This window comes from Halichoerus grypus, chromosome X, assembly GCF_964656455.1.
Source record: "Halichoerus grypus chromosome X, mHalGry1.hap1.1, whole genome shotgun sequence".
NCBI lineage: Eukaryota > Metazoa > Chordata > Mammalia > Carnivora > Phocidae > Halichoerus > Halichoerus grypus.
In genome coordinates, this window is record NC_135727.1 from 95,006,906 (window position 1) to 95,021,225 (window position 14,320).

Genomic DNA, 14,320 nt, shown 5'->3' on the forward strand with positions numbered 1-14,320 from the left:
GTTTATTGATTATCAGAAGTTCCCTATCAATTCCTTTTTGCTCCCTGCTACCCTTTTGGCATACATTGGTCATAGATTCGTGTATCCACCACCCCAATCAGAATATAGAACAGTTCTGTTAGCCCCCCAAAATGACCCCATGTTATCCTTTTATAGTCATACCCTTCTCTCCCTCCCAACTTCTGGCATCCACTGATCTTTTTCTGTCTTTCCAGAATGTCTTACAATTGGAATCACACAGTAGTAACCTTTATAGACTTCCTTTGTTCATTAGCATAATGCCTTTGGGATTCATTAATGTTCCATTTATCAGTAGTTTGCTCCTTTTCATTGCTGAGTAGTATTCCATCATATGGGTGTACAAGTTTGTTTATCCATTCACCATTCGAAGGACACATGGGCTATTTACAGTTTGGGACAATTACAAATAGAGCTATCACATACATTCATGTCCTGGTTTTGGTATAAATATAAGTTTTCATTTCTCTAGGGTAAATATCAAGGAGTAAGAGAGCTGGGTTACATGATGAGTGTATTTTTAACTTTATAAGAAACTGCCAAACTATTTTCCAGAGTGACTGTACCATTTTGTATTCCCAGTAGCAATGTATGAGGGTTCCAGTTGCTCCACACCTTTGTCTGCAACTGATAATGTCCGTATTTTTTAAGCCATTGTAATATGTAATGGTATCTCCTCATGGATTTAGTTGGCATTTCCCTAATGGTTAAAGATGTGAAGCATCTTTCCATGTGTTTTGCATCCTTATTTGTTCGTTGGTGAAGTGTATGTTCCAGTACTTTGCAAAATTTTTTGAAATTTTTATTGAAATAATTGCAAATTCACATGTAACAAATAATGTGGAGAGATCCTTTTCTCCTTTTTTGTTCCTCAGTGTTATAGTTTTACATCTAAGTCCATTGTCCATTTTAAGTAAATCATTGCATAAAGTGTGAGGTTTAGGGAAAGGTTCTTTTTTTTTTGGTTTATGGAGGGCAAATTACTCCCACATTTCTTTTTTTCCTTATTTATTTATTATTTATTTAATTATTTTCTTAGATTTATTTATTTTAGAGAGAGAGAGCAAGCAAGTGTGATTGGGGGGAGGGGCAGAGGGAGAGAATCTTCAAGCCAACTCCCCGCTGAGGATGGAGTATCCATGAAATCATGACCTAAGCTGAAACCAAAAGTCAGATGCTTAACCGACTGAGCCACCCAGACACTCCTTATTTATTTACTTTTAACTTTTTTTAGGTAAACTCTAATGTGGGGCTGCAACTCATCACCCCAAGATCAAGAGTTACATGCTCTACTGACTTAGCCAGCCAGGTGCCCCACTCCCACATTTCTTGAAAAGGCTCTTTTTCCTCTGTTGAACTGCATCTCTATCTTTGTCAGAAATTAGTTGATTATACTTGTGTTGGAGCTATTATCTGTGTTCTCTATTATAACCCATTGATCTAGATAGCTATCCTTCCAACACTACAGACTACCTTGATTACTGGAGCCATATAGTAAGCCTTAATATTTGCTAGAGTGAATCTTTCCACTTTGTTCTTTATCAAGATTATTTCAACTATTCTAGAGAGTGTGCCTTTCCTGTGAATTTAAGAATAAGCTTAGAGTAAGCCTGTCTATGTCTATAAAAAAAACTTGCATGAATTTTGATAGGAATTTTCTTAACCCAGTATATCAATTAAGAGAGAATTAACATTTTACTCTCTTGAGCCTTCAAATTCATGAATGTGGTATGTCTCTCCATGTATTAGGTCTTCTTTGATTCCTTTATTGGCATTTAAAAATTTTCAACATACAGATCCTGTACACGTTTTGTTAACTGTATACTTAACTCTTTCATTGCTTTTTTAGCAATTTTAGTAGTATGGTGTTTTAAAGTTTGGTTTCTGCATGTTCCTCTTAATATATAGATATGTAATTTGTTTTTGTGTGTTCATCTTATATCCTGTGACCTTAAAAAACTCACTTATTAGTTCTAGGAGGTTTTTTTTTTAAGAGTATTTTCTTTTTTTTCTTTCTTCTTTTCGATCTGTATGCTTTTTATTTTTTTTATCTTGCCTTATTAAATTGGCTAAAACTTCCATCACTATGTTGAGTAATATCAGTAAGGCAGACATTCTTATTCTGTTTCTGGTCACATGTGGAAAGCATTCATTCTTTCATCATTAAGTATAATGTTAGCCATAGAATTTTTGCAGATACTGTTTATCAAGTTAAGGAAATTGTTGTTTCTGTTTTACTGCCAGTTTTATAATGGATAGATGTTGAAATTCATCAAATGCTTTTCCTGCATCAGTTGGTAAGATCATGAGGTTTTTCTTCTTTAGCCTGTTAATATGGTTGAATACAATGTGTTTTTTTCTGAATATTGAACCAAACTTGCATCCCTGGAATTATCTCCAGTTAGTCATGGTGTTTCATTCTTTCTACGCATTGTTACATTTTAATATGTAATATTTTGTTGAGGATTTTTGAATCAAAGCTCATGAGAGCTATTGATCTGTAGTTTTATTTTTTTGGTACATTCTTTGTCTAGTTTTGGTATCAGAGTTCTAATAGTTTCATAAGATGAATTGGGAAGTCTTCCCGCCTCTTTTATTTTCTGCAAGAGATTGTGTAAAATTGGTGGTAATTCTTTTTAAACATTAGGGAGAATTTTGCAGTGAAACCATTTGGACATTTTATTTTGAGAGTTTCAAAAATTACAAATTCAATTTCCTTTAATAGTTATGGTACTTCAGGATTTTATTTATTTATTTTTAGAGAGAGAGAGAGAGAGAGAGAGAGTGCACATGAGCACAGGGAGGGGCAGAGGGAGAGGGAAAGAATCCCAAGCAGACTCCACGTTGAGTGCAGAGCCTGACATGGGACTCAGTCTCAGGACCCTGAGATCATGACCTGAGCCAAAACCAAGAGTCAGATGCTTAACTGGCTGAGCCACCCAGGTGCCCCAATAGTTACAGGGCAATTCAAATTAAGTGTTTAATACTAGATGAGCTCAGGTAGTTTCCATTTTTCTAAGAACTGATCCATTTCATCTAAATTGTCAAATGTATGTGTGTAGAGTTGTTTCAAGTATGTCATTATCATTTTGATGTCTGCAGTGTCTGTAATGATATTCACTCTTTCATTCCTAATTTGGTTATTTATGTCTTTTCTTATTTTTCCTTTGCCAGGTCTTGCTAGGGGTTTGTCAGTTGTACTCATCTTTTCAAAGTACCAGCTTTGTGTTTCATTAATTTTTCTTTATTGTTATTCTGTTTCCAATTTCATTGGTTTTTGCTTTGATCTTTCTTATTTCCTTCCTTCTCATTTTGGGTTTATTTTTCTCTACATTTTTTAGGTAGGATCTTAGATTATTGATTGGAGACTTTTCCTCTTTTCTAGTGTATACATTTAGTGTTGTAAATTTACCTCCTAGCACTGCTTTTGCTATGTCCCACAAATTTTGATATGTTGTATTTTCATTTTTATTCAGTGCAAAGTATTTTTTAAAATTTCCCTTGAGATTTATCATTGAGCAATGGATTATTTAGGAGTGGGGTTTTTAGTTTCCAGGTGTTTGGAATTTTTCTTTATGTTTCTGTTATTGATTTATAGTTTGATTTTTGTGGTCAGAGAATACGTTGTATGATTTCAATATTGTTAAATGTGTTCAGTGGCCTATCTTGTTTTATGTGCCACTGGCACTTGAAAAGAATGTGGATTCTGTTGTTGTTGGGTAGAATGTTCAGTGTTAATTAGATCTCTTAGTTGATGGTGCTTTTGAGTTCTTCTATACCCTTTCTGATTTTCTAATTATTCTAACAGTTGTTGAGGGAAGGATATTGAAATCTCCAGCCTTAATTTGCCTGTGCCTATTACTCCTTTCAGTTCCATCAATTTTTATCCTTATATTTTTTGCTGCTGTGTTGTTTGATGCATACACATTTTACTATATCTTCTTAGTGAATTGAAATTTTTATGATTACATAATGATACTTTCTGTTTCTGGTAAGTTTCTTTGCTCTGAAGTTCACTTTATCTGAAATTAATGTAGCCACTTCAGTTTCTTTTGATTAATGTTACCATGATATATCTATCTGTTTATATCATATTTGAAGAGTTTTTTGTGGGGAGCATATAGGTGGGTCGTAGTTTTTAATATATTCTGCTTATCTTTGTCTTTATTATTTTAGACTATTTACATTTAATGCAATTATTGGAATATTAAGGTTCAAGTCTGCTGTTTTATTTTTTTCTGCTTGTTCTCTCTTTTATTTCTATTTTCTTTTTCCTACCTTCTTGTGGATTACTTGAACCTACTTTTAAATTTTTTTAAAGAGAGAGAGAGTGAGCAGGAGCTGGGGTAGGGGCAGAGGGAGAGACAGAGAGAGAGAATCTCAAGCAGACTCCATGCCCAGCACATAGCCCGGTGTGGGGCTAGATCTCACAACCCTGAGATCATGACCTGAGCTGAAATCAAGAGTTAGACACTTAATCAACTAAGCCACCCAAAAGCCCTTACTTGAACTTATTTTATAATCCATTTTGATTTATCTCCACTGATTCTGAATACATCTTTTTGCACAGCATTTTTAATTGTTGTCTAGGTATCATGTTATGAATGCATAACTTATCAGTCTATTGATGTTGACATTTTACTGGTTTAAGTGAAGTGTAGAAACCTTACCTCTCTTTACCTTCCCCCCTTTTTAATATGATTATCTTAAATATTTCTTACATAGACATTTAGAGTCATATCAGGTATTGTTACAATTTTACTTTAGTCATCCAACAAAATCTCGAATGCTCAAGAGAACTAAAGTCAATGCATTTACCTGTATTTTCTGATCCTGTGTTCTTTCTTCCTTCTTGGTGACCCAAGATTCCTTCTTTAATCATTTCCTTTCTCTTTAGACATCTTTTTTAGGGCAGGTCTGCTAGTGACAAATACTTATTTTTAGTTTTCCTTTGTCTGCGAATGACGTTATTTCCTTTTTACTCCTGAAGGATATTTTCACTGGATACAGGATTGTGGCTTTACAGTTTTCTTTTAGCAGTGGAGAAAGGCTGTACAACTTTCCTCTGGCCTCTGTGTTCTTTGATGAGAAATCCTTTGTCATTTGAACTGTTCTCCCACTATCGGGTAGTTGTTTCTCTATCGCTGATTTTAAAATTGTTTCTTTGTCTTTGGTTTTCAGACATTTGACTTGTGCCTTTATGTGGCTTTCTTTGTGGTTCCCTCAGTGTCTTGAATCTGCAGGTTTATGCCTTTTGCCAAATTTGGGAAGTATTCAGCAATTATTTCATCAAGTTTTTTTAGCCCCACTCTATGTCTCCTTGCTTTCTGAGACTTCGATGACATACATGTTAGACTTTTTTTCCCCTCTGAGAATGTGTTCCTTTTTTTTCAGTCTGTTTTCTTTCTGTTGTTTAGACTGTATAACTTCTGTTGTTTAGTCTTCAAGTTCAGTAATTCTTCTCTACTTGCCTTCCATTCTGCTCTTGATCCCATCCATTGAGTTTTTGTATGTATAACTTCTAAAGTTTATATTTGGTTCTTCTTTATAGCTTCTATTTCTTTGCTGTGATTTTCAATTCCTTTGCTGAGGCTTTCTATTTTTCATTTCAGGTGTGTTCATGAATGTGTTTCAAGTGTGTTTATAATTTCTTATTTGAGCAATTTTATGATGGCTGCTTTAAAATTTTTGTCAGATAATTCTAACACATCTGTCATTTTTGCAGGGAATTGTATTGGTTATGTTTTTTCATTCAGTTTGAGATCTTCCTGGTTCTTGGCTATAAGTGATTTTTTTTCCCTATGGTAACCTGGACATTTTGTTTACTATGTGAGACTCTGCATTGTATATAAACCTTTTGTTTTAGCGAGATTCCTCTGATACTTCAGAGTGGAAGGAAGAGCACTGTCTCATTATTGCTGGTTGCAGGCAGAAATCTAGTTTCCCCCACGTAGCCTTGTTTGACACTGAAGTGGAGGGAACTTATCATTATTGCTGAGCAAGGGTGGGAGTTTCAATTTCCTACTAGGCTTCCACTGATCTCCCTGGCTGTGATTGGTAGGAGTGCCTCATAAGTACTCCCAACATGATCTCCAGTGACACCATGGGGTAGGCCCCTTTGTTACCACTGGGTAGTATTGTAAATCTCAATTCTTCCCTCAGGCCCCTGTACCATTTCAGTGAAGAGGATGAGGGGTGCCTGGTTTCTACCAGGTGGTGGAGGAAGTCGAGGCTCCCCACCTGGTTTCTATTCACTCCATGACTCGGGGTAGGGGTGGGGGGGCGCCTGTACTGCTTGGTGTGGATGAAAGTACCAGCTTCTTCCTTGACCTTCTCTGACACCATACTTGCATGGAGGTTGGAATGCCTCAGAACCTGGTGAAAGTGGAAGTCGAGGCTCCCTACTTAGCCATTGCTGGCATGGGTAGAGGTCAGGCCACAGTTTTTTCCCAGTGATGTCTGGCTATATTAGAAAAGTTATTTTCTAAGTCTTATCTCTTGCTAAGCTGCCTCTTCCCTAACTTTTAGGCTAGGGAGAGTATGCTTTTGTTTTCTCTTAACTGTGCCCATTGGCATTTCCTGGTTGCTGGCTTCTCCAGCACCCAGACTGCCATATATGAGGCACAAAGAAAACCCAGGGAACTTATCACGATGTCTCTCTTTGGGTCCTAAGGTTTTTAGCTGATCTGCATTTTTCTCTCCACTTTGCAGAGTCTCATGTTTGTTATATATGTAACATGCAGGGTCTTTAGTTGTACTTCGTGGGAGGAATAGGAATAAGCATGTCTACTCCATATTCCCACATGTAGGTCTATTTTTGAACTCTATTCTATTACATTGCTCTACGTGTCTGTCCACATGCCAGTGCTACACTTTCTTAATTACTCTATTTAATAAGCCTTAAGATCAGGTGGCGTAATTCATTTCACTTTATTCATCTTTTCCCAAATTGTTATTCTAGTTTTTTTTGCCCTTCCATATGGATTTTAGGACTAGCGTTTGTACCTATAGAAATATTCTGGGATTTTGATTGGAATTGCATTGAATTAGTAGGACAATTTGGGGAGAATTGATGTCTTTCCTATGTTGAGTCTTCCAACTCATGAACATAGACTATCATTCCTTTTATTTAGGTCTCCTTGAATTTCTCTTACTGGCATTTTGTAGTTCTCAACATATAGATGATGTACTTTTTAGATTTATACCTAATTATTTGATGTTGTACAGATATTATAAGTTGTATTGTTGAAAAATTTTCGATTTTTAGTTGTACATTATCACTATACGTAAATGTGATTGATTTTTGTGTGCTAACCTTGTATCCTGCAATCTCCTAAAATTAATTTATTAGTTCTGGTGGGATATTTTTGTAGATCCTTAGGATCATATAGGTAGACAATAATGTTGCTTGTGAGTAAGGGCAGTTTTATTTCTCCTTTCCCAATTTGTGGGCTTTTGCTATCTTCTTACCTTTGTACACTGGCTAACAAGTCAGGTATGATTTTGGGTACTAACAGAGGGCCATCATTGCCTTGTCCTGATTTTAAGTGAAAGTACTTTCATGATGAAGTATGGTGTTAGCCATATGTTTTTTGTATATACCCTTAATCACATTGTGGAAGTTCCCTCCTATGACCAGTTTGCTGAGGATTTTTGTCATGAATGGGTTGTACACTTTTTCCCAGGCCTCTTCTGTATCAGTTGATGTGATTATGTGACCTTCAACTTTAAACTGTACATATGGTGGATTGCATTGATTTATTTTTGAATATTGAACTAGCCCTGCATTTTGAGGATGAATTCCACTTGATCGTGGTATATTAATCTTTTTATATATTGCTCTGCTAATTTTCTGAGGATTTTTATGCCTATGTTCATAAGGGACATTGGACTATAGTTTTGTTTTTTGTACTATTTTTACCTGGTTTTGGTTTGGAAGTAATGCAGGTATCATAACATTTATTATGAAATGTTTCCTCTTCTCCTATTTTCTGGAATAGATTTTGTAGTACTGGTGTTACTTTTTGCTTTAATGTTTGGTAGAATTCACCAATGCAACCACATAGACCTGGAGTTTTCACTTTTGGAAGATTTTACCCAGGGCTTAAATCTCTTTAATACTTACATAACAATTCAGGATATATACTTCATCTTGAGTGAGTTTGAGTAGTCTGTGGTTTTCAAGAAATTGATCCATTTAATCTAAATTATAAAATTTATATGAATAGAGTTGATTAAAGTATTCCCTATTATCCTTTTAATATCTGTTATCTTTAGCTATATTCCATCTTTCATTCTTGATATTGGCCATTTGGCCAGTTTATCAGTTTTTAAAAAATCTTTTCAAGAACTAACCCTGTGGTCCATTGTTTTATTCTATTTTTTTTTTCTGTTTCAATTTCTTTGACTTCTGCTCTTTATTATTTTTTTCCTTCTTGCTTTGGGTTTATTTTGCTTTTTTCGCTGGTTTCTTGAAATAGGAACTTAGATTATTGATTTCAGGCTTTATTTAATTTCTAACATAAGCACATATTGCTATAAAACTTGTAAGATATGCTCTAGCTGCATTCCACAAATTTTGATATGTTGTATTTTTATTCAGTTAAAAATACTTTTTGAGGGGCACCTGGGTGGCTCAGTCGGTTAAGCATCTGCCTTCAGCTCAGGTCATGATCCCAGAGTTCTGGGATCTAGCCCCGCGTAGGGCTCCCTGCTCTGCGGGGAGCCTGCTTCTCCCTCTCCTTCTGCTGCTCCCCCTGCTTGTGCTCTCTTGGTCTCTCTGTCAAATAAATAAATAAAAAATCTTTAAAAAAATATTTTTTGAGACTTCCTCTTTGACCCATGGATTATTTAGAAGTTTCTGTTAAGGGACGCCTGGGTGGCTCAGTTGTTAAGCGTCTGCCTTCGGCTCACGTCATGATCCCAAGTTCCTGGGATCGAGCCCCGCATCGGGCTCCCTGCTCTGCGGGAAGCCTGCCTCTCCTTCCTCCACTCCCCCTGCTTGTGTTCCCTCTCTCGCTGTGTCTCTCTCTGTCAAATAAATAAATAAAATCTTTAAAAACAAGTTTCTGTTAATTTTTAGGTGTTTAAAGATTTTACTGTTATCCTTTTCTTATTATTTTCTACCTTCATTCCATTATATTCTTTGAAGATGTCAATTCTTTTAAGCTTGTTAAGGTTTGTTTTAGGACCCAGGATCTGGTCTATCTTGGAGAATATTCATCTGTATTTTTTCCGCATGAATTACTAAAGAAAAGGAGATAGTTAAGAATATGTGAGAAAGTAACCAATCATACTGTAGATATATACTAATAAAATTTATTTTTAAACATTTTCCAGTGGTAATGATATTTATATTTACTTGGCTACTTTAAAGAACTTATGCTTGGGACACCTGGGTGGCTCAGTTGATTAAGTGCCTGCCTTTGGCTCAGGTCATGATCCCAGGGTACTGGGATCGAGTCCTGCGTTGGGCTCCTTGCTCAGTAGGGAGCCTGCTTCTCCCTCTGCCTGCCACTCCCCCTGCTTGTGCGTGCGCTCTCTCCCTCCCTCTGACAAATAAATAAAATCTTTAAAAAAAATAAAGAACTTACGCTTAGAAACCAAAGAATAGAACATTTCTAGTTAAATGATAGAGGCAAGATAGCTCCAGGATCTCTCTACAGAACATGCCCATAGCCTATGCTTCCAACCAGGACCATTGACCAGAGCATGTCACTATCTCCTGGGTGACAAATACAGTTTAGTCATAAAGTGGAAACTAAATGTGATTGTAAACATCATTATTCTACCCTCTTTAAATATCCTTTTCTGAAAGGAACTTAATTTTATGTAATATATTTTTGTTGTACAATGAAAGAGGATACTAAAAACTTTTTTATGGGTTCCAATATGTTTCACAAAACTGTATATTTGCCAGAGTAATTATTGTTATTATGTTATTTTTGGCAATTATGACAAGAGACTGTAAAACAATTTTTAGTAAATTGTTAGTAAGCAATTAGTAAATAATTGTTAGTAAACAATTTTTAGCAAATTACAGCAAAACATTGTTTAATGGCCCTCATCTAAGTACAGTTAAGCAGCCTTCCTGTTCACTTTAGAAGCTAAAGGACTTCATTGCCATTTTAGCATTGAATGGTGATCATTCATAGCAACCAAGCTATCTTGGTTTCTATGTTTTGAAAACACACATAGGTCTCTAATTATGTCACAGTTGATTCCTGTCCAGAAGGCTATCTGTTATGTCTACCTCTTTATATATGTGTCTTGTTATTTTGACCATCAGAAACGAATTCTTTCATGACAGAAGGCAGCATCAGCCACAGCCTATCCTGAAGACACCTACTGTCAAGTGGAAGAGGAGTACAAAGAAAAGGATACTGTAGAGGCTTTGAGAAGCAACCTGATTTGCAATATGTGCTTTTTATGGGTTGAACTGTGTGTCCCCCAAATTCATATATTGAAGTCCTAACCCCCGGTACCTCAGAATGTGACCTCACTTGGAAATAGAATCTTTACAGAGCTAATCAAATTAATATGATGTCATTAGTGTGGGCCCCGATCCAGTATGACTGGTGTCCTTATAAAGGAAGAAATTTGGGACAGAGACAGACACACATAGAAGGAAGATGATGTGAAGACACAGGGAGAAGACAGCCATTTACAAGCTAAGAGAGAGGCCTAGAACAGATTCTCCCTCACAACCCTAAGAAGGAGCCAACCCTGCCAACACCTTGATTTTGGACTTTTAGTTTCCAGATCTGTGAGACAATAAATTTCTGTTGTATAAGCCACCCAATGTGTGGTACTTCTTTGTTCCAGCAGACCTAGAAAACTAATACGGTGCCTAAAAGAACAAAAGCCACTGCAGGAGGTTTCCAGCCAAATACCATTATGGGAGTGTAGTTCAGCACATTTTGTTTTCCTGTGGTCACTTGAGGGAAAAAAAAAAAAAAAACACAGAGAAGCTGCTGGAAAGATTTCTCTGTAATTTTTCCCTTTCAGGGTTGGATGAGACTGTGAACTGAATTACTACTTACCCTCATGCAATAGTATGCCCTACAGCTCTTTTCCAATGGCAACTGAGAGGTCCTTTGATATATAGCTCCCAGATGTTTTTCTTATTCTGCCCTCTTCTACTTATCCAATAAATTAATCAGTGAAATTTCAAGGAATTTCTCAACCTGAAGACTCTCAACCCAAAGAAAGGCAGTAAGCTCAAGCAAATTTTGTGAGACCTGACGTGTGTCCCTCAACAAACTTTACCCAGGAATATTTGTTGCCTTAAAGAATAAAGATAGAAGGAAGAAACCTATGTACTGAGGATCTATATTTAGCTTATCTCTCTGTGTGAGGATAGACTTAACTTGCGCTCGGACTGGATAGTTCTATGCTCATCTCCAGGGATGTCTGAAAGTCCGGTACTGACCCTTGGCTGAGAGAAGGATGAAATGTGCTGGTTAATGATTTATAAGATGCTCTTTAAAGCTCAAAATTCCCTCAGAGGCATCCTTTACTGACTTTTCCACATTGGTTAGGGATCTATAGATTGATGGTTTGCCCCCGGTTTCAGAGTTTACATGGTCTGGTTTTAGTTGTGACCAGTGGAGTATTAAAGACCCCTCAGTAAACTCGTATCTTGGGTTCCTTGAAACCAAAGCAACCTTGAACATATTCTAGTGGTCCATAATCTGAGTGTACAGCACATCCTCTGCAACTGAAAAAGGACTCTTAGAGGGATGCCTGAACAGATCAAACCCTTCCATGATGGACTATACTTTTCTTCTGCTACTGTACTTACCTTGATTAAAGCCTTATGTGTGAAATGCTAAGTCCTTTCAATTTTTTGACCCTGTGTGATTGCTATACCCACAAACCCTAGGTTCAAGGCTGAGACCTTGAGCCCTTCCTAAAATTCACCTTAAAAGGTAAAGCAAGCACTAGTTCTGGAGACCATAAATTGAAAAGAAAATGGGAAAGCAGTAAGGACCCTAATCTTTGTTGGGCTTTAAGGCAGACTCAAGGTCTGGATAAGAGGCCATAAGGATGTCTGTGGGATGCTGGATCTTAGTTCTAAGTGTAAATAGAGGGAAACTGGGGAGTAGCATGGCATAGAATAGATACTCCTGGGCCATCAGATCCCAGGTTCCCTACCTCTATCAAAAGTATAACTCTGTTTGGAGGGTGGGGGTAATTGAGACTGCAGGTGAAATTAAAATGGGTTTTGCCAGTTATTTCTGCTGGTTCACATGACTTCTATTCTTCTAGAGACTCTCTCTAGGGCCAAAAGCATTACAGAATATAAGGGAGTAAAAGCTACGACATAATGAAATTTGGATAATTAAATCAAGGTCATCTGCCAAAGGCACACATTCGAAATAACTATTAAATCCACTGCTTTCCATAAACTATTTGTTTTGAGTGTTGTATTAAATTAGTCAAAGACAGTTTTATATTCTGGGCACTATAGAGTCTCTAAATGGGATATCTCTTGTAAAGCATATGGGAATAAAAGAGGTATGAAGTACAAGAGATCAGCAGAAACATTTACACACAGAAAATGCCTTGTAACCTTAATCAGGATAAAGAAAGGAAAGAGCACTACGAGAATGTCTAACATTAGAGAAATGGTTTAATAAATTATAGCACATCAAAATGATGGAATATTATGCAGGCATTAAAATGATAATTAAAATTATGTAGAAATGTTTGTTTGATACAATGTTAATGTAAAACCAGAAGAATACAAAATGGCATATAAAAGTGTGAGAGCATATAATTACATATGCAAGTTGAAGGAAATATATTAAAACATTGAATTATCATAATTTAGAGTGGGTTGTTTTTAATTAAAGTATACTGTGTTATGTAGACTTTGTATGTGTATGTACATATATGTATATCTTCTATATGTGTATATTTATGTATAAACATAAGACATTTAGTGGTGGGCACATTGGTAGGGATTTTTTTTTTTTTGAGATGCTTCCTTATCATTTAGAGCAGCACTTTCCAATAGAACTTGCTGCAATAATGAAAATGTTCTATAAATCTGTGCTGCCCAGTATGGTAGACACTAGCCATGTGTGTCCTTCAGGCACTTGAAATGTGGCTAGTGTGGCTGAGCAATGAAAAAATTTTTTTCAACTTTTAACTAGTTAAAATTTAAATTCAAGTTATATTCACTAACTAACTAAAATTTAAATTAAAAAAATGTTAATTCAAGTAGCCACACATGCCTTGTGGTTACCATATTGTCCTCTAAAAAATACCAATTTATAGCTAGAAGGTAGATAAAATTTAGTAGTGGGCTCGTTAGTCTGGATTTTTGTCCACTGTCATTCATATTTTTTCTGTAGTCAGTTGGAACCTCTAAAAGTACTCTGTCATTCACTTCTCCCTTTGGAGCAAGAGATCATGCAAAAGGTGCACTTTGCTGAATTGTAAAGGATAAAAGAGCTCCACTTACTCTCCACTTCAGTGGAGTTTTAGTACATCAGTCTTTTTTTTTTTTTCAAACTATTTTTTTTTAAGATTTTTTTTTTTTATTTATCTATTTGACAGAGAGAGAGGTAGTGAGAGCAGGAACACAAGCAGGGGGAGTGGGAGAGGGAGAAGCAGGCTTCCCGCCGAGCAGGGAGCCCGATGCGGGACTCGATCCCAGGACCCTGGGATCATGACCTGAGCTGAAGGCAGACGCTTAACGACTGAGCCACCCAGGTGCCCTTAGTACATCAGTCTTGCTACATCAGAAAATCTTTACTGTAATCACAAATATACCGGAGACCCACAGTTACCCAAATAGCTGCCCCTTTCTGGTACAAAAACATGAGACCAGAAATGTTTCCTGGCTTGTCCGGGCCTGGAAGGTACATGAACAAAGGGCTCCCGGCCAGTCAATAACCAAGTTAATATGAATGAGGGAGAAAAGAGCATTAGTTCTCCCATTTGAGAAAACATGGAGGCTCCATGTAACTGTTTCATTATCTTTGGAATCCTGTTCCTGGGTGTCCCTACTCATCAATGCCCACCTGAGTTAGGTAGATCTCATCCTGACTTCTGCATTACCATACCACCTCCGTCTATGATGTATTTGCATTCCACCCTCAAAGTCATATCTCTCCACTCATCCCACACCTACACACTGGAATGCCATTTTCTTCTCCAAAGGAACTATTGAGGTGCATCTTGATGGATGGGAGAATTTGGATTAGAGAGGAGTAAGGGAGAAAAACTGACTTGAACCTGGTATGATGTAATTCCCAAACTCTTTTAGACAAGTTATGATATGATAATATGC

At 36.6% G+C, this 14,320-nt stretch overlaps 1 long non-coding RNA gene across 1 annotated transcript in view; it reads left to right on the forward strand.

Moving 5' to 3' along the window:
* Positions 1–14,320, forward strand: part of LOC118538964 (uncharacterized) — a 198,514-nt gene that overhangs the window by 9,781 nt on the left and 174,413 nt on the right. The window lies entirely within an intron of this gene.